Source organism: Pongo pygmaeus, chromosome X (assembly GCF_028885625.2).
Source record: "Pongo pygmaeus isolate AG05252 chromosome X, NHGRI_mPonPyg2-v2.0_pri, whole genome shotgun sequence".
Classification (NCBI taxonomy): Eukaryota; Metazoa; Chordata; class Mammalia; order Primates; family Hominidae; genus Pongo; species Pongo pygmaeus.
In genome coordinates, this window is record NC_072396.2 from 100,546,279 (window position 1) to 100,567,237 (window position 20,959).

Here is a 20,959-nt window from a genome sequence, read left to right on the forward strand (position 1 = left end):
AGTATTTTTATTTAGTAAATTACATGGAAGCTTGTACAAGCTATCTTAGTTTAAGAAATGAATCTTCATAAGCGATTTATGATTTATATATATATTCCTACGTTTTATTAAATATAATTAGACTATGTTCAAATATGAATACACTATTAAGACTTAGGATAAGTGACATGCCTTTCCCACTAGCATATTATTCAAATGATATATAGCCTTTTGTGGTCAGAATGATAGATAATGACTTTGTACAAGCTAATTTGAAATCGGATCCTTAATTTTCATTCATTTAATTACAAAGCAGCATTATAAAATCCCTACCAAAATAGTTCACATAGCAGTCCGCAATGAGGAAGCTTTTATGTGAAAGCACATTGTGTAAGCTTGGTCAGTCGCCAGAAGTGGTAGGATTTTGCTGAGCAAGTCATGGCATTATTAGAGGATGCTGGCATCAACAGAAATGCAGATCAGTAAATGAAATGGAGGATAGAAGGAAACCAATAAAGATGGCATATTTTAAAAGTTGAATGTAGCTTATTAGAATACACTTTTAATAGTTCAGTGTGAGTGAAGACCTGAGAAAATAACCTTCCATTTCAGCATAAAAGAAATGTGGTTAAAATTTATTCCAACTGTGCTCTTTTACAGTAATATAGAATCATTTACACTTGCCCATGAAAATGATTTTATTGATAAGCTGGCACTAATGATAAACTAACTCTTCATGATACCAACACAATGACTGGTAAAGAACTTACAGAAATGGTGACTTTAAAGAAGAACTGTGTCCTCTAGGACAGCGGTCTCCCACCTTTTTGGCACCAGGGACCAGTTTTGGGGAAGACAATTTTTCCTCAGAAGGAGGACGGTGGGGGCTTGAATCCATTACACTTCAGATCATCAGGCATTATTAGTTAGATTCTCACAAGGAGCACGCCATCTAGATCCCTCGCATGCGCAGTTCACAATAGGGTTCCTACTCCTATGAGAATCTAATGCTGCAGCTGATCTGACAGGATCCGTTGGTGGCCTGTGGGTTGGGGTCCCCTGGTCTAGGAGAATAAAATAATAGGTAACCTATACTAGGATAAACAATCCAGTTTGTTACTGTGATATTTATAATACCTACTGCAAAACTCAGGCTTTGTAACAGAAATAGCATGGCCATCAAATTTTCTTTTAAAAAGAGAAAATGAATCCTACTAACAATTTTCTTGTTCAATTAAAAGTAATGATACTATTTCATTTTCACAAAGAAATTATCTATTGAGATATTCATAATCAGATATATCATAGGACACATATGTTTGTCATAGCACTTATCAGAAGAGAGATGACTGGGATCTCAAATCTTAAACTCTTCAGGTTCCATCATGGCGCTTGCTCCTGTAGGAGGCTCCTAAGGCATATATATTGCACAGAGGATGCACTGGACAAGCGTACACTGCATTCTAGCTAGAGCTGTGGCCTTAAATCTCTATATAGCCTCAGGTTAAATTGAGTTGGACCACTTGTGAATGAAGATGGCTCTTTATATATCCAACCTCCATCCTAGACTATGACCCAGACTAGAGGTAAGAAGAGTGACTTCTTGGCCTTTTTTCTCAGGATCACTCCACAGTCTTGACATTTCTCTTCCCTCCACCCTCAGGTCTTACCCAGATAGTGAGGAGATGGACAAACAGAACATCTTCCATGAAAAACCTAGAGTAGAACTTGCTTAAAACTGCCTCCTGTGCCCTAGACACTAACCTTAAGTACACTTGGTTTTACCAAAAAAAGGAGTATGAGTGGGCTGTCAATATGGAGGAGGCTCATATCACACGTCTCATATAAGAGCACACCTGAAGCTTGAACTTTTACTTCTTTGTTTCTTACACCTAAAACTCTAGCTCTTGTTCTTTACCCTCATTAGAGAGTTGTTCCTTCTACAAGATGGAGCTGTTGAAGGAATATTGGGCCTTTCCCAGCAGTTAGAATATGCCACTAATCATAATTAAGAGTAAAAGTGAAGAATAATTAAACATCTTGTGTTGGAGTTATTCTTAATTCAGGGTCACAAAATCTAATACTTCACTGACCTGGTACATATAAAGTAGCAGGAACTGATGTTTTTTTTAATTCTATGTCCACTTCCATTACCTAGCTGTTTATTGTATAATAAGCAATTTATTTTCTCTGTATAGGAATATACACATTATGGTACATATTTGGAAAAATAGCAATTGCTAATTGTTCCAGCTTTTAACATTTTTTTTTGTTTTTTGTAGAGACAAGGATCTTGCTATGTTGCCCAGCCTGCTCTCAAACTCTTAGCCTCAAGCAATCCTCCACCTTGACCTCCCAAAGTGCTGAGATTACAGGAATGAGCCACCATGCCCAGCCTGGTCTAGCTTTTGAAGAACTAGTACTGCAGCCAGTCTCTACTATGCAGTTATTTATTTGTTCACTATTAATATCAACACACATTTACTGAGCATTGACATAGTTGTGCATGGCTTCAAAATTGGCTTCTACCTTCTAAAACAATCTAGTATTCAAGATAAACACATTACATAAACAACTTATAAATAATAAAGACTATGATAAATACTATAAGAGATATAGAAGGGATACAAAATATATGTTAGAAAGAAGAGCTATTATTCTGAGAGAAGGAATTTTTATATGGAAGAGGTAGGATTTAAAGAGAGGCTTAAAATACACATAGGATTTCTCAATAGCTGAATTTCACAAATATAGTCTAAACCAGTAATTGTTAATATGTGGTTCAAGGACAAGCAACATCAGCATTACCTGGGAACTTGTTAGAACTGCGACTTATTAGGCCTCACCCAAGATGTAATGAATCATAAACTCTAGGGATGAGGCCTGACAATCTGTGATTTATCAACCTTCCACATGATTCTGATGCATGCTGGAGTTTGAAGGCCACCACTGGTCTAATCAGTCAATAAGCATATATTTATTGATTGACTTATGTGCAAGGCACTGAATAGACATTTCGGGAATGGAAATAATTATAGACACAGTTCTTATTATTCAGAACATTTCACTAACATTAGAATAGTAATCTTACCAGACATACTATAAAAGAAACCTAAAAACACAAAGTTACAAGGCCCAAGGGACTTGGCTCAAGTGCCAAAGTCCAACATGACATGGTGGCAGGTAGAGATTACAGAAACTTCCTACCTAAGGAGAGAGTTCCAGGGTATTCAAAGGAGGATTTTACTAATTTACAACCCTTCCCCTTTGTCAACATGGACATTATCATTGCTTTGGCCCAGATGGCAATCAGTTTTGAGAAATCAGAAAAGAAAATAGATCAGGGAGCCAGAAACAAGGAAGAATAGAGCTAAGGAATCAGAATAAAAGCCAGTTCAGAAGCCAGGATTCGGGGAACAGTAAAACAAACATAAACGGCCACTTTATTTTTCCTCCTGTGAGTTTGTTGAGCTTCCCAGATATGTGCATTTGTAGTTTTTATCAAATTTGAAAAGCACTTGGCTATTCTTTTTTCAAATATGTTTTCTTCCATCTTCAGTCTTTTAGGACTCCACTTACAAGTATGTTAGACTGCCTGATATGGTGATTACTTGATATAGTCACTGAGGCATCTTTTGCTTTTTTAAGGGTTTATTTTCCACTCTATGCTTCAATTTGCATAGTTTTACTGCTATGTCTTCAAGTTCATTAATCTTTTCTTCTGCCATGTCTATGTTGTTAATTCCATCCAATTTCATTTCAGACATTGTATATTTCATCACAACAACACTTCCATTAGGTCTCTTGCACCTATCATTTCTCTTCTCATTATGCTCATAGCTTTTTTAAACCTCCTTACATGTATGGAATATGTATACCATAGCAGTTTTCATGTCCTCATTAATTTAATAAGAATGAGAATAACTCCAACAAGAAGTGTCCAATTATTTTTCATTTTTATTCCTAATTATTTAATGTTCTACTTATATAATGTTTAGAAATTCCATCATCTCTCATTTCAGGGCTTGTTTTCTTCTGCTTATGGGTCACATTTTTTTGCTTCTTCTTATGTCAAGTAATTATTTTACTGGATGGTGGACATTATGAATTTTATGGTGTAGAAGGCTGAATTTTATAGTATTCCTTTAAAGAGCATAGGACTTTATTCTGGCAGGCAGTAAAGTAAGACGAAAATCATCTTTGCTTTTGAGGCTTGTTTTTAAGCATTTTTTTAGCCCCATTACTAAAGTATGATCTGGGATCTCCGCTGAACGCCCTGGATATTCAACAATGTCTCTCTCTTCTGGCCAGCAGGAGCCAAAATGATTCCCAGCCCTGTGTGAACTCTTGAAACTATTTGGCTTACAGCTTCCTGGTAATTATTCTTTTCCTAAGAGTTGTTCTTTGACCAACCTGATGGATTTTCACTCAACATATGCACAGATTGGTTTCAGCCAAAGACTTGAGACTCCTGTGTAGATTTCTGGAGCCATTTCTCTACGTAGCTTCCTTCTATCCAGTATTCTGCCTCAAAAATTCTAGTTGCACTGGCCTCCTGTAATCCTGATCTCTATTTCCTCATTTTAGTGAGATTCCCTCTCCCTGTGCCACTGTCAGAAAAGTGTTTCTACCAGAAAGTTAAGGTGGTTGTAGGTCTCCCCTCATTTACTTTCCTCCTCTCAGGGATCAAACGCCTGTACAGCCTACAGTCCAATATCTGAAAAGTGTTGTTTCATATATTTTGTGCATCCTTCTAGTTGTTTATGAAAGGAAGGCAAGTCCCATAGTAGATATTTTTCGTGGGTGGAAGCTGAAGTCCCCAAAATGCCCACGGCAAAAACATGTGAGAAAAATATAGCCACAGACATATGGGCCTCAAGGATGGGAAGCTGAGAGAGTTGTACTGATACACATTTGGTAAACATATCTTGGAGTAGATAGTTGCTTTCTACTGAACCCTGGTTAGTTTTAAAGGTGTCCTGGCTCCAAGTGACTGAGCATTCTATATGCACTGACATTCATAAATAATTGCTGTAGACATTAAGTGCTTCTGAAGGAATGCCTAATTTATTCTCCTTATTAACAAGTCAGATAAAATGCAACATTTGCATTATCTTGTAGACTTGTCTGCTCTTTATGAGAGGAAACTTTTTATTATAAAAGTAATATACACTTATTATTAAAAAAAACTCAAAGAAGACAGAAATATATAGAACAGAGTAGAATTAAATCACTCCACTCTATCTCATTCACTGTTAGGAGTTTGGTATATATATCTCTCTAGCTAGCTATATATCTATTTCTCATCTATCACAAAAATGGATTTCTCTATCATTTACTGCCCAGTCCCACTGAAGAACCAGTAATAAGGCTTTCCCTACTATATCACGATCATCCTCTGTTTTGGGGTCTTACAAGAGTCTTGGGCTATTGCCAAGGAAAAGCATTCACAAGGAGTAGTTTAGATGGGACCCAGAAAACCTCAGTGCCTGCTTCTACTGGATGAGGATCAGTGAGGACCACAGGCAGATCTTAAAGCAAAATTTTGTCTCATAGATAAAAAATGACATAATTATGGTCCTTAGCATAGCCATTTACTCTCTTGACTAATAGTGAATTTTTGCTGGTATCAATTCAGCTTTCATTTGGCACCCTGACAGTGGTACCAATAGAGTAGTTGGTGTCCCTCAATACCGCTTCCCTCCTGTCATCCATATTCCTCTATGTCTAGTCTTTCTGTGTCTAGCTTATAACCACCTCTAAGGACGTGTCCTTTGCCCCCTTCCCCACACACACCTATACTTCCTCCTGCCCAGGTGACTTTAATCTAATCTCTTCTCAGGATCAGGGATAGAGTGAGTAGACAGGGTTTTTTCTCCTTTTATTTTCCTTTCAAATTTTATATTGTCATGAACTCTATGTTCTGCTTTCCAGAGGGCCTTCCATTTTGTTTTTCTATAGCCTTGTCTATAGAAAATGTAATAAAACAAAGAGTGTAATAAAACAAAAACAAAATGTAATACAACAAAGAGTGTATATTAACTCTTTTCCTTTGAATTCTTGCAGTAACTACACCAATTTATCTCCAAAGCCATGCAAGTGGCTTTGACTGACTAGGGAAAGGGTCAATAAGTTCAGGAAGTGAAAGAAAAGAAGAAAAAGCACAAAGATGACATTCAAGGTTATATTCTGAATCCTTACAAGCCACTACGTATAGAAATGCTTCAGGTTATTATGATATTATTACACCATATAAATCACCCTAATATAGTTGACCAGTCTCTTAATGATGCACACAATGAAAGAAAACTACATTGTATGTGCTTAAACTTTTCTGTTTATTTATGTAGGAAAAATTCCTGAAAGTGGAAATGCTGGATCAAAAGGTAAGTAGGAATAATTTAGGTTTTAGTTCCAAGATGGCTGAATACGTACAGCTCCAGTCTACAGCTCCCAGCATGAGCGACACAGAAGACAGGTGATTTCTGCATTTCCAGCTGAGGTACCAGGTTCATCTGACTGGGGCTTGTGAGACAGTAGGTGCAGGACAGTGGGTGCAGTGCACCGAGCATGAGCCAAAGCAGGGCGAGGCATCGCCTCACCCGGGAAGTGCAACGGGTCAGGGAATTCCCTTTCCTAGCCAAGGGAAGGAGCGACAGACGGCACCTGAAAAATCGGGTCACTCCTACCCTAATACTGCGCTTTTCCAATGGTCTTAGCAAATGGCACACCAGGAGATTACATCCCGTGCCTGGCTCGGAGGGTCCCACGCCCAAAGTGCCTCATTCATTGCTAGCACGGCAGTCTGAGATCAAACTGCAAGGCGGCAGCGAGGCTGGGGGGTGGGCATCTGCCATTGCTGAGGCTTGAGTAGGTAAAGAAAGAGGCCAGAAAGCTTGAACTGGGTGGAGCCCACCACAGCTCAAGGAGGCCTGCCTGCCTCTGTAGACTCCACCTCTGGGGGCAGGGCATAGGTGAACAAAAGGCAGCAGAAACCTCTGCAGAGTTAAATGTCCCTGTCTGACAGCTTTAAAGAGAGGAGTAGTTCTCCCAGCACGCAGCTTGAGATCTGAGAACAGACAGACTGCCTCCTCAAGTGGATCCCTGACCCCTGAGTAGCCTAACTGGGAGGCACCCCCTAGTAGGGGCAGACTAACAACCCACATGGCCAGGTACCCCTCTGAGATGAAGCTTCCAGAGGAATGATCAGGCAGCAGCATTTGATGTTCAGCAATATTTGCTGTTCTGCAGCCTCCGCTGCTAATATCCAGGCAAACAGGGTCTGGAGTGGACCTCCAGCAAACTCCAACAGACCTGAAGCTGAGGGTCCTGACTGTTAGAAGGAAAACTAACAGAAAGGACATCCACACCAAAACCCCATCTGTACGTCACCATCATCAAAGACCAAAGGTAGATAAAACCACAAAGATGGGGAAAAAACAGAGCAGAAAAGCTGAAAATTCTAAAAATCAGAGCGCCTCTCCCCCTCCAAAGGAACGCAGCTTCTCATGAGAAATGGAACAAAGCTGGACAGAGAGTGATGTTGATGAGGTGAGAGAAGAAGTCTTCAGAGGATTAAACTTCTCCGAGCTAAAGGAGGAAGTTCGAACCCATCGCAAAGAAGGTAAAAACCTAGAAAAAAGATTAGACGAATGGCTAACTTTCTACTGTTAGTGTTAACCAGTGTAGAGAAGTCCTTAATGACATGATGGAGCTGAAAGCCATGGCACGAGAACTACGTGACGAATGCAAAAGCCTCAGTAGCCGATTCGATCAACTGGAAGAAAGAGTATCAGTGATTGAAGATCAAATTAATGAAATGAAGTGAGCAGAGAAGTTTTGAGAAAAAACAGTAAAAAGAAATGAACAAGACTCCAAGAAATATGGGATTATGTGAAAAGACCAAATCTACGTCTCATTGGTGTACCTGAAAGTGATGGGGAGAATGGAACCAAGTTGGAAAACACTCTGCAGGATATTATCCAGGAGAACTTCCCCAACCTAGCAAGGTAGGCCAACATTCAAATTCAGGAAATACAGAGAACACCACAAAGATACTCCTTGAGAAGACCAACTCCAAGACACATGTCAGATTCACCAAAGTTGAAATGAAGGAAAAAATGTTAAGGGCAGCCAGAGCGGGTTACCCACAAAGGGAAGCCCATCAGACTAACAGCTGATCTATCGGCCGAAACTCTACAAGCCAGAAGAGAGGGGGGGCCAATATTCAACATTCTTAAAGAAAAGAATTTTCAACCTAGAATTTCATATCCAGCCAAACTAAGCTTCATAAGCGAAGGAGAAATAAAATCCTCTACAGACAAGCAAATGCTGAGAGAATTTGTCACCACCAGGCCTGCCCTAAAAGAGCTCCTGAAGGAAGCACTAAACATGGAAAGGAACAACCGGTACCAGCCACTGTAAAAACATGCAAAATTTTAAAGACGATCAAGGCTAGGAAGAAACTGCATCAACTAACAAGCAAAATAACCAGCTAACATCATAATGACAGGATCAAATTCACACATAACAATACTAACCTTAAATGTAACTGGGCTAAATGCTCCAATTAAAAGACACAGACTGGCAAATTGGATAAAGAGTCAAGATCCATCAGTGTGCTGTATTCAGGAAACCCATCTCACATGCAGAGACACACATAGGCTCAAAATACAGGGATGGAGGAAGATCTACCAAGCAAATGCAAAACAAAAAAAGGCAGAGGTTGTTTATCCTAGTCTCTGATAAAACAGACTTTAAACCAACAAAGATCAAAAGAGACAAAGAAGACCATTACATAATGGTAAAGGGATCAATTCAACAAGAAGAACTAACCATCCTAAATATACATGCATGCAATACAGGAGCACCCAGATTCATAAAGCAAGGCCTTAGTGACCTACAAAGAGTCTTAGACTCCCACACAATAATAATGGGAGACTTTAACACCCCACTGTCAACATTAGACAGATCAATGAGACAGAAAGTTAACAAGGATATCCAGGGATTGAACTCAGCTCTGCACCAAGTGGACCTAATAGACATCTACAGAACTCTCCACCCCAAATCAACAGAATATACATTCTTTTCAGCACCACACCATACCTATTCCAAAATTCACCACATAGTTGGAAGTAAAGCACTCCTCAGCAAATGTAAAAGAACAGAAATTATAACAAACTGTCTCTCAGGCCACAGTGCAATCAAACTAGAACTCAGGATTAAGAAATTCACTCAAAACCACTCAACTACATGGAAACTGAACAACCTGCTCCTGAATGACTACCGGGTACATAACGAAATGAAGGCAGAAATAAAGATGTTTTTTGAAATCAATGAGAACAAAGACACAACATACCAGAATCTCTGGGACACATTCAAAGCCGTGTGTAGAGGGAAATTTATAGCACTAAATGCCCACAAGAGAAAGCAGGAAAGATCTAAAATTGATACGTTAACATCACAATTAAAAGAACTAGAGAAGCAAGAGCAAACACATTCAAAAGCTAGCAGAAGGCAAGAAATAACTAAGATCAGAGCAGAACTGAAGGAAATAGAGACACAAAAAACCCTTCAAAAAATCAATGAACCCAGGAGCTGGTTTTTTGAAAAGGTCAACAAAATTGATAGGCCACTAGCAAGACTAATAAAGAAGAAAAGAGAGAAGAATCAAATAGATGCAATAAAAAATGATAAAGGGGATATCACCAATGATCCCACAGAAATACAAACTACCATCAGAGAATACTATAAACACCTCTACACAAATAAACTAGAAAATCTAGAAGAAATGGATAAATTTCTCAACACATATACCCTCCCAAGACTAAAACAGGAAGAAGTTGAATCCCTGAATAGACCAATAACAGGCTCTGAAATTGAGGCAATAATTAATAGCTTACCAACCAAAAAAAGTCCAGGACCAGATGGATTCACAGTCGAATTCTACCAGAGGTACAAGGAGGAGCTGGTACCATTTCTTCTGAAACTATTCCAATCAATAGAAAAAGAGGGAATCCTCCCTAACTCATTTTATGAGGCCAGCATCATCCTGATACCAAAGCCTGGCAAAGACACAACAAAAAAAGAGAATTTTAGACCAATATCCCTGATGAACATTGATGCAAAAATCCTCAATAAAATACTGGCAAACGGAATCCAGCAACACATCAAAAAGCTTATCCACCATGATCAAGTGGGCTTCATCCCTGGGATGCAAGGCTGGTTCAACACATGCAAATCAATAAACATAATCCAGCATATAAACAGAACCAAAGACAAAAACCACATGATTATCTCAATGGATGCAGAAAAGACCTTTGAAAAATTCAACAGCCTTTCATCCTAAAAACTCTCAATAAATTAGGTATTGATGGGACTTATCTCAAAATCATAAGAGCTATTCATGAGAAACCCACAGCCAATATCATACTGAATGGACAAAAACTGGAAGCATTCCCTTTGAAAACTGGCACAAGACAGGGATGCCCTCTCTCACCACTCCTATTCAACTTAGTGTTGGAAGTTCTGGCCAGGGCAATGAGGCAGGAGAAAGAAAGAAAGGGTATTCAATTAGGAAAAGAGGAAGTCAAATTGTCCCTGTTTGCAGATGACATGATTGTATATTTAGAAAACCCCATCGTCTCAGCCCAAAAATCTCCTTAAGCTGATAAGCAACTTCAGCAAAGTCTCAGGATACAAAATCAATGTGCAAAAATCACAGGCATTCTTATACACCAATAACAGACGAACAGATAACCAAATCATGAGTGAACTCCTATTCACAATTGCTTCAAAGAGAATAAAATACCTAGGAATCCAACTAACAAGGAATGTGAAGGACCTCTTCAAGGAGAACTACAAACCATTGCTCAATGAAATAAAAGAGGACACAAACAAATGGAAGAACATTCCATGCTCATGGGTAGGAAGAATCAATATCATGAAAATGGCCATACTGCCCAAGGTAATTTATAAATTCAATGCCATCCCCATCAAGTTACCAATGACTTTCTTCACAGAATTGGAAAAAACTAGTTTAAACTTCATATGGAACCAAAAAAGGGCCCGTATTGCCAAGACAATCCTAAGCCAAAAGAACAAAGCTGGAGGCATCACGCTATATGACTTCAAACTATGCTAGAAGGCTACAGTAACCAAAACAGCATGGTACTGGTACCAAAACAGAGATATAGACCAATGGAACAGAACAGAACCCTCAGAAATAATACCACACATCTACAACCATCTGATCTTTGACAAACCTGACAAAAGCAAGCAATGGGGAAAGGATTCCCTATTTACTAAATGGTGCTCAGAAAACTGGCTAGCCATATGTAGAAAGCTGAAATTGGATCCCTTCCTTACACCTTACACAAAAGTTAATTCATGATAAATTACAGACTTAAATGTTAGACCTAAAACCATAAAAGCTCTAGAAGAAAACCTAGGCAATACCATTCAGGACATAGGCATGAGCAAGGACTTCATGTCTAAAGCACCAAAAGCAATGGCAATGAAAGCCAAAATTGACAAATGGGACCTAATTAAATTAAAGAGCTTCTGCACAGCAAAGAAACTACCATCAGAGTGAACAGGCAACCTACAGAATGGGAGAAAATTTTTGCAACCTGCTCATCTGACAAAGAGCTAATATCCAGAATCTACAATGAACTCCAGCAAATTTACAAGAAAAAAACAAACAGCCCCATTAAAAAGTGGGCAAAGGATATGAACAGACACTTCTCAAAAGAAGACATTTATGCAGCCAAAAAACACATGAAAAAATGCTCATCATCACTGGCCATCAGAGAAATGCAAATCAAAACCACAGTGAGATACCATCTCACACCATTTAGAATGGTGATCACTAAAAAGTCAGGAAACAACAGGTGCTGGAGAGGATGTGGAGAAATAGGAACACTTTTACACTGTTGGTGGGACTGTAAACTAGTTCAACCATTGTGGAAGTTGGTGTGGCGATTCCTCAGGGATCTAGAAGTAGAAATACCATTTGATCCAGCCATCCCATTACTGGGTATATACCCAAAGGATTATAAATCATGCTGCTATAAAGACACATGCACATTTATGTTTATTGCAGCACTATTCACAATAGCAAAGACTTGGAACCAACCCAAATGTCCACCAATGATAGACTGGATTAAGAAAATGTGGCACATATACACCATGGAATACTATGCAGCCATAAAAAAGGATGTGTTCATGTCCTTTGTAGGGACTTGCATAAAGCTGGAAACCATCATTCTCAGCAAGCTATCACAAGGACAAAAAACCAAACACCATATGTTCTCACTCATAGGTGGGAATCGAACAATGAGAAGACATGGACACAGGAAGGGGAACATCACACACCGGGGCCTGTCGTGGGGTAGGGGGAGTGGGGAGGGAATAGCATTGGGAGATACACCTAATGCTAAATGACGAGTTACTGGGTGCAGCACACCAACATGGCACATGTATACATATGTAACAAACCTGCACATTGTGCACATGTACCCTAGAACTTAAAGCATAAAAAAAAAGAATTTAAAAGATAACATCAAACTGCCTTCCAGAAAGATTGTACCAATCTACACTTTTATAAATAGCATATGAGATTATTAGCACTCCATATTAACATTTGCATCAATATTTGACAGTCTAATAGTATAAAATACCTAATTTTTTAAAATTATGTTTTTATGATGAACAAGGTGAAGAAATTTCTGTATTTGTAGGAGCTGCTTGTACTTCTTCTACGAATTATCTGTTCATATCCTCTGTGCATATCTGATTTGGTTGTTATTCTTTTACTTGTTGATATATAGCAGCTCTACATGCATACCAATATTAACCCTCTAGATGTCATACATTGCTTATACAGTTGACTCTTGAGTAACATGGATTTGAACTGGGACCATGTTGAACATGTTTGAACTGGCAGATTTTCTTTTGCCTCTGCCATTTCTGAGACAGTAAGACCAACCCTTCTTCCTACCCCTCCACAGCCTACTCAACGCAAAGATGATGAAGATGAAGACCTTGATGATGATCCACTTCTACTTAATGAATAGTACATATATTTTCTCTTCCTTGTGATTTTAATAACATTTTCTTTTCTTTAGTTTACTTTATTGTAAGAGTACGGTATATAATGCATATAATATACAAAACTTGTGTTAATCGGCTGTTTATGTTATTGGTAAGGTTTCTGGTCAACAATAGGCTATTAGTAGTTAAGTTTTGGGGGCATCAAAGTTATCTATGGATTTTTGGCTGTGCGGGGCATCAGTTGCCCTGACCCCCATGTTGTTCAAGGGTCAACTACATGTTGTAAATATTTTTTCTAGTTTGACATTTGTATTTTAGCATTATTTACAAAGTCTTTATGCAATGCAAAGGTTAATTCATTCAACAAATATTTATATTGAGAAGCTACTATGTGGCAGCCAGTAGTGTGAGTTGTAGGGACATAGTGGTGAGCAAGACAGACAAGGTCCCTGCACTCAGAGAGTTTACATTCTAACGGAGATGTAGAAAAATAAACAAGCAAACAGAAGATGTACAGACTGTAGTTGTATGATAATAAAAATAGACAGTGGCAAAGAGTAAATGGGAGAGAATGACCAGTTAAGGTCTTACTGAGGAGATGACATGTGAGGTTAGACCTGACAGATGAAAGTGAGACAAGAAATAAAAGCACATAGGCAGTGGAGGGGGTTGCTGGGTTAAGGGAAAGTTATAGTGGGGAAACAGTAAACCAAAGGACCAAAGGCAGGAAAAAGTTTGATGTGTTCAAGGACAAAATGAAAAGCATGGATACTAGAACTTACTAAGAAACAAACAAAATGATATGAATGAGGTTGAAGGAAGGGTAGGTGCCAGATAATGCATGATCTTATTTTAGGCTAAGAGCAACAGAGAGCCACTGAAGAGTTTTTGGTACGGAGTGGTATGGCTTGATTTATGTTCTTAAAGCTCACTTTTTCAGCTATACAAAGAATAAATTAGAAAGGAGAAAGAGAAAGAGTACAAACAGAAAGAAGAGTTAGGCAACTATTTCAGGATACTAGGCAAGATATTATAGTGGCTTAGATAATGGTGGTAGCCATGATGAGAAAATAAAGTGGGAAGGGAAGTTTTTAGGCAATCCAATCTGCTCTTCTATCCTTTCCTGCCACACATAATATAGCTTCATTTTCATCTATTCTCTCATCCTTTCTAGTATCAAGGAATGTCTCTTCTGTAAAGCAAACTTCTCAGGAAACAGCAAAAATCATCAATTCATTTAGCATTTCTTGAACCTCTTAACTTGGTAGAGTCACTTACCTGTGCCACCAGAGTAATGTGTGCAAACTTCTATGAAAGCGTTCGACACATTATGTTTTACATATGTTCACTTGTCTTTCTGTTAGTCCATAGCCTTCGTGAGGTAAGTGATTGATTATGTCTTATTCATCTACAAAACACAGTGCCTGACTCAGTATATGTCATGTAGTAAGTACTTAATTATTAATTATTCTTGAATTGAAGGAATGAGTATTAAATTTTACCTAAAGCATCTATGGAGATACTCATTTATCTTCATCTATTGATGTTATATATAAATAGCTTGTCTGGGAAATTGCTCTGTATTTCTGAAATAAACCCAATATAGTTATGATAGATTATTTCCAGTAATATCAAATTTAATCTACTTATATTTTTCATCTATAAGCAAATTTGGTGTATCTTGTTAACATTTTGTCACCAGGGTTATGCTGACTATAACATATATTGAGTAGGTATACAGACAGGGTTCTTAATTTCAAGCAGCAGAAAATGATTGTGGTTAACGTAAACAAAGATGGAGTTTATTGGAAGAATGACAGATATTTCATAGAATTCATAGAAAGATCAAAGACCTGGGATCAGTATGAATGCAAGAACCACAGGAGGATAGGGCTCAGCACTACAGCCTACCTCATGCCACTGAAACCATCTGTTGAGTACACTACTGGAATTGCTACCATTAGATACTGGATATTGCAGTCAACATCCACGGTAAGGAAGTCTTCCCCATTCCTGCTTCTTTATTTTAGATTCCAAGCTCCTGATCAGAGAATCTGATAAGTTTCGCCTAGGTCATGTACCTAGGCTTGGAGGCAGAGATAATTAGTATCTGGCCTTTTTAATTCCTGTAGTGGAAGCCAAGCCCTGCCTTCTCTCCATACTCATACTCTGAGGAAATCCTCAAACATAAAAAGGAGGTTCTGATGCTGGACAGCCACAAAACATACTCAAGAAACTCTTCCAAAAATGGCAAACAAAAACTGAAGTCCACTCCAGGCGATTATAATCGTTTTGATGATCTTGACTAGACTACTTTGTGTGGGAATTTGTCTGTAAACTTGCAAAGAGAATTTCCTGGGAAAAATTCTTCTGTACTTATGATTTAGTTTAGTCTATGGTTATAGCTCTTCTCATGTTGTCTATAATTTTTTCTTATAAATTATTTTCTAAACGTACTAAAATAAAATACAAGCACACAATATGAAATGCCAACGATTTAGATATATAGAGAGTAAAAAAGTGACAGTTTCTCTTAGACTTTTGCTGACTTCTAGCAACCATTTCTCTATGTAGTTACATAGATAATATGTGTATACATCCACTAAATATATTTTGTATTTACAAAAATAGCATTACCTCAGGCTAGAGAATGGAAGATGAAAAAAATAGCATTATCTTAAACATTTTACTCTGATTTCACCTAGATAGCAAAGTCACCTTTCTATGTTATTGTGGAGACAACACATTTTTAAGGGCTTTATTATAGTCTATTGTATGGGTTATAATACACTTAGCCAATAGTGTCTTGATGGACACTTAGATTTCCAATTTCCTGACATTACATACTATAATGCAATGAATATTCCTGTACTCGTATTTCCATGTTCTTAATCTACTCGATAATTAGAGGCTGTGATGGTATGTTAAGCTTTTGCAATTCTATTTCTGTCCATTTCTCTTTTATTTTTAACATCATCATCATATGCTGAATGAATTTTGATGTTACCTTTTAGTGCATAAATTGCATGACTGAAATATCTTCGTTGTTTTTAATCAGTATAAACTTATTTTGTCCTATTAAATTTTTGTTCTTAAATTATACTTTATCTGACACCAGTATTGACATCAGTTTTTATTTTGAATGTGATCATCATATGTATATTCAGTCATCCATTTATTTTTGTCATTTCTAGATGGTCAAGCTTTGGGAGTATGTCCAACACATGCTTGGATGGGCCATCCCCTTGGTTCAGTATGAGAATTCTCCTCCTCCATCATCTTGTTTCCCTTGGCATTGAAAGGAAAGATCAGGTGAGTATAACAGCACCCTTCTCAAAAGAAATCTGTAAGGAGTAGACACGTCACTTCTCAACATTTAGATACGCCAAAATAAAAGATTTTTAAAATCAGTTGGCCAAATAATTGGAAGAAATAACAGTAACATAGATTGAATCTAATCGGGCTTGGTGCTTTAATAATTCCTTTCCTTCCCACAGGTGAGGTCACAGATGCCTCACAAAAGGCTACTGCCTCTATATTGTAACACATAAAGGTAATATTTCCTGGAATTCTTCTCCTATCCGATGTCTCAGAATGGTTCTTCCATCTTGGCAGCCTTCTGATTGCAGTCATATTGCTTAACTCCTGCTTTTTACCTCTTTTCCCTGCTCTTTTGACGAGGCTCTTTATATGAATTCTTCAGTTCTTCAAACCAGCTTTGTTACCATGGCTCCAGGCTTTGCAGGCCATAGGCTAGACCTACCCTTGCCCCATGCCAAGCCACAGCTTAAAGGAGGCTCCTTGCATCTATGATCTTCAGCATAAAGATTATCCAAGGTAGCAAAAATTCTGAAGTTGATATATGTATGCAAGAGATTTGAAAAAGGAAATAACTATTTGTCTCTCCTGCTTTCTGATCCAGGCAGGACTAATACTAACTATGCCACTAGACTGGAATACAAAAATGGCTCCTCTACCAACTTGGGACCTAGAACATAAGAAGGTTCATATTTAGCCATTACTCAGTACTATTCCTAAACTTCTCCATCATCTGGATGCTATTTTATAATATGTGAGCATTTTTGGCTCCTTTGATAGGCTGAAATTGCCTGTGTCATATCCCCCTTTCTATTGCTTATGTGACCTAGTAGTGTTTTACATGTATAGGCACTCAATAATTGTGTAAAATAAAGAGAAAATAATAAAACAAATTGTGGGAAAAGAGAAAGAGAACTAATAGTAGTGGTAAAGATGACTTCAGGAATTGTGTTTACATAAAATTGGGATGTGGTAAATTGAATGAAGACTTGTCTAGGTTGGTTGGGTTTGGTAGTAATAGAAAAAAGTAATTATACATATCTGCAATATGCTTGTAACCTTAGTTACCTTAGACTCTACCAATGAGGTGGCACAGAATGTGTGGCCTAAGAGAGTCACAATAATAGTAAAATCTAATCAGTCTCCCAGCCTCTAACAGCTGAGTCTCTGGAATCCAATCCTCCTTCCAATCCCTCTATTCTGGTTCAAGAGGGTGGGACAGGTTCAAAGAGGAACTCACATGGTTTATGAATAGCTAGTGATCATTTTCCTCTTCCTATGGCCTTTGTGATCTCTGCCTTTCCTGCTCCAGACCTGTTCCCTAATGGCAACTGCTGCTTCCATAATACCTCTGGATGTCAGCCACAATGTTGTAGCCTTGGCTGCCTTTCCTTTCCATTTCAGTACTCTTTTCTGCCCTTATTTGTATATCAATGTGTTTCTAAGCCACTAATAGTACTGCCTTGTGCTTTCAAGTTTTTAGGATCACTCTAATGCTAAAACTCTTTCATTTGACCTATTATCTGTCATAGCCCTGCACCAACATCCTGACCCTCAGCCTCCAACACAGCACAGATCCGTATGTGCTTTCCTAAACCACCATTTACCCCTGTAACACAGATCATATTTTTCTGATCAAACTAGTTTACTTCACCAACATGTCACCTCAAAGCTAGTTTCTTCCCATCTATTCAACTGAATTCTTGTTCAAGGGAGGGTTCTTATTCTTCCAAAACTTGGGGAGATGTCTTAGTGCTGTGGGTGGATATCAATTTCAACTTATCCAGTATTATAGCTCACATCAGAGTCCTCAAACCCCCATAAAAATAAACCCCTGATGTGTTTTCCCTGTTGGGTATCTAGATATGCCTGGACATGTTTGAATCCACAGTGGGTACTACCACAACTTAGCCTCTCACTCTAGGACTCCTGCCATACTTGAAGAGTTTTTATAATTAAAAAATAACAAACAAACCTGTGAGAACAAAATGAGAGCAAGCATGCAAAAGTGCTTTGCAAATGCAGTGTATTATAATAAGTTCCTTATTGTTTATTTGTTTAGTAGAAATTCATGTCCATGAGGGAACTGAAGGCATCAAATTGGGAAGATTAAAATACTAAAAGACTAGAATGATTAACTGAGGGAGAAATCAAGTTGATAAACACATGGAAAGCAATTCAAAATCTATGCACAGAATAGAGTTTCTGTGGGCCTATTTGAATGCAAGACACACTTGTCAAATGAACAGATGCAAAAGTTGGAAGATGGTTCTGGAAAACTTAAAAAGTAGTAATACTTGGTCTATAGACTTTAGGCAACAGGAACCTAAGTGAAGCTGTACAGCATGGAGTATTACAAAGCTTGACTCCAGAGGTCAACTGCTTGGTTTGAAATCTCAGTCCTACCACTTATGAGCTCTAGATGAATTTTGACAAATTACTTAATCTTAGTTTCTCATCTGTAATAAATTACAGATATATGTGTCATCTCCCCCATAGATTGCTTCTTTTTCTTCTTCTTCTTTTTTTCTTTTCTTTTTTTTTTTTTTTTTTGCAAGTACAGTGGTCCTTCAGTATCTATGGGGGATTGATTCCAGGTCCTCTCTCAGATGCCAAAGTCCATGCATGCTAAAGTCCGTTATATAAAATGGTATAGTACTTATATATAATCTACATACATCCTCCTATATACTTTAAGTTATCTCTAGATTACTTATAGTATCTAATACACTGTAAATACTATGTAAATAGCTATTTTACTGTATTGTTTAGTGAATAATGTCTGTACACTACAGACACAACCATCCTTTTTTCCCAGTATTTTCCATCTGTGGTTGGTTGGATCCAACCACAGATGCAGAATCATGGATACAGATTGCCAACTGTATTATATGAGTCAATACATATAAAACAATATCAGGTCAGGCACATAGCAAGTGCTCAATATAAATAAATTTTACAATTCACCTACTCATGCCATTGTATTTCATAAAAACAAATTGAAGAGGACTATAGCTTACCTAAATTTTCAATAAAGCAGAAATTTAGGGACTTGTATTTTTCAGTTAAATAGTTTGGTGAATGTTACCTGTAATTGAATTGAAAATTACTTTTTTTCTTTAGGTTTAAGCAAAAGTTAGAGAATAGTCCAGAATATTCAAGTGGCTTAAACAATGCACATTATACACAACTAGGTCATTCATCCTTTTGCTCACAATATGGGCAAAAGGACACACTATCACAGAATAAGATCAAGAAATAACAGTTGATATTAAAATGATTAAAAATCTCATTTACCCAAAATGACTGCTATAAATGGAGATTACTCTCACAATTGCTATAAAAAACTATTAATATTCATGTGCACATACAGTTTTATTTACAAATACCAGAGAGTTTACAGTGTACTTCGTTTTAAACAACTGCCATAAATGAAAATCACTTTTGTTACTACTATAGAGAGCTGCATTAATAATCATATGTAGATACAGTTGAAGTTCTGAATATTAGTGAGTGTAACAAGTAATTTGTCCTAAAGTACATCCTTATAAAAGGAAATTACTTTCACAACCACTTAAGAGCTTACTTACTAATCAAACATAGATACAGTTTTTGTTACTAATATTAGTTTATTGCGTAATATTTGAAAGTAATTGTACTCTAAAAACATTTATTTTTGACAATTTTTGAAAACCAAATGCTTAACATAAGTCACAAAATGTTTGCACCATGACAAGACTTTCAAAATGCTGTTTACTAAAACATGAATTTGGAGCAATAATTTTTTTTGATGATCAGATACCAGCAATGCTTATATTCTCTCCCAGAAAGGCATGGGGGTGAGTCAATAACATTTCCATTGGTCTAAAAGCAGGGCTGTCTGCCAGAGTCTGGACTCATAAGCAGCCTGTTGGCCATATTTAGCAGAGGATCCTGCAGTTGATTAGCTATGCTCTGATGATAAATATCCTATCATTGCCATCAAGGAAAATCACTACAGTATACAGAACTTGTAAGACTATACTGTAATTCATGTTAACCAAGCTAGAATATGTACATGTGAAAACCCTTAATATGAAGATCTGGTTTAGTGACATATATCCTCATGGAATTTCGTTAATAGCTGATCCTCACTGCAGTTAACTCAGCCATTTTGAGGGTGATTATCCAGTTTCTGGGTTATCCATGTCCTGCATTTTCTCCTACCACTTCCTTTGGCTGACATCCCTTTGACCATTTCACTGTTCATTAGCACCTACAAAGGATAACTGAAAGCAGATGAACACAAACCACTCAATTATGCTTCTCATTAGCAGCTCTATGGAAGGGTTCTGTCCAGGAGGTGGTTGCAACTATTAGGTAAAATTAGGTTTCTGGATTATCAGCGGGTTTCAATTATCCACATTGTTTCTGTCCCTCATGACCCTGCATAATCCAGAGTTGGCCACATATACATTATTTGCCTTGCCATATGGAGAAAAAACTGGGTCTTTAATAGGAAAATTAAAGATACTGGCTCTCTGTTATGCTGTTTCTGTTGAGAATTTTCTCCCTAGTTCGTCTTTTGTATAGCTAACTAAAAAGTACATGAGGCTCTGAGAATCCACAT

The 20,959-nt window shown here is 37.6% G+C and overlaps 1 pseudogene; it reads left to right on the forward strand.

The window, feature by feature from the left end:
* Window positions 1–338: 338 nt before the first annotated feature.
* The window catches only part of LOC129024147 (S-phase kinase-associated protein 2-like), a 30,925-nt pseudogene continuing 10,304 nt past the window's right edge, over window positions 339–20,959 (forward strand).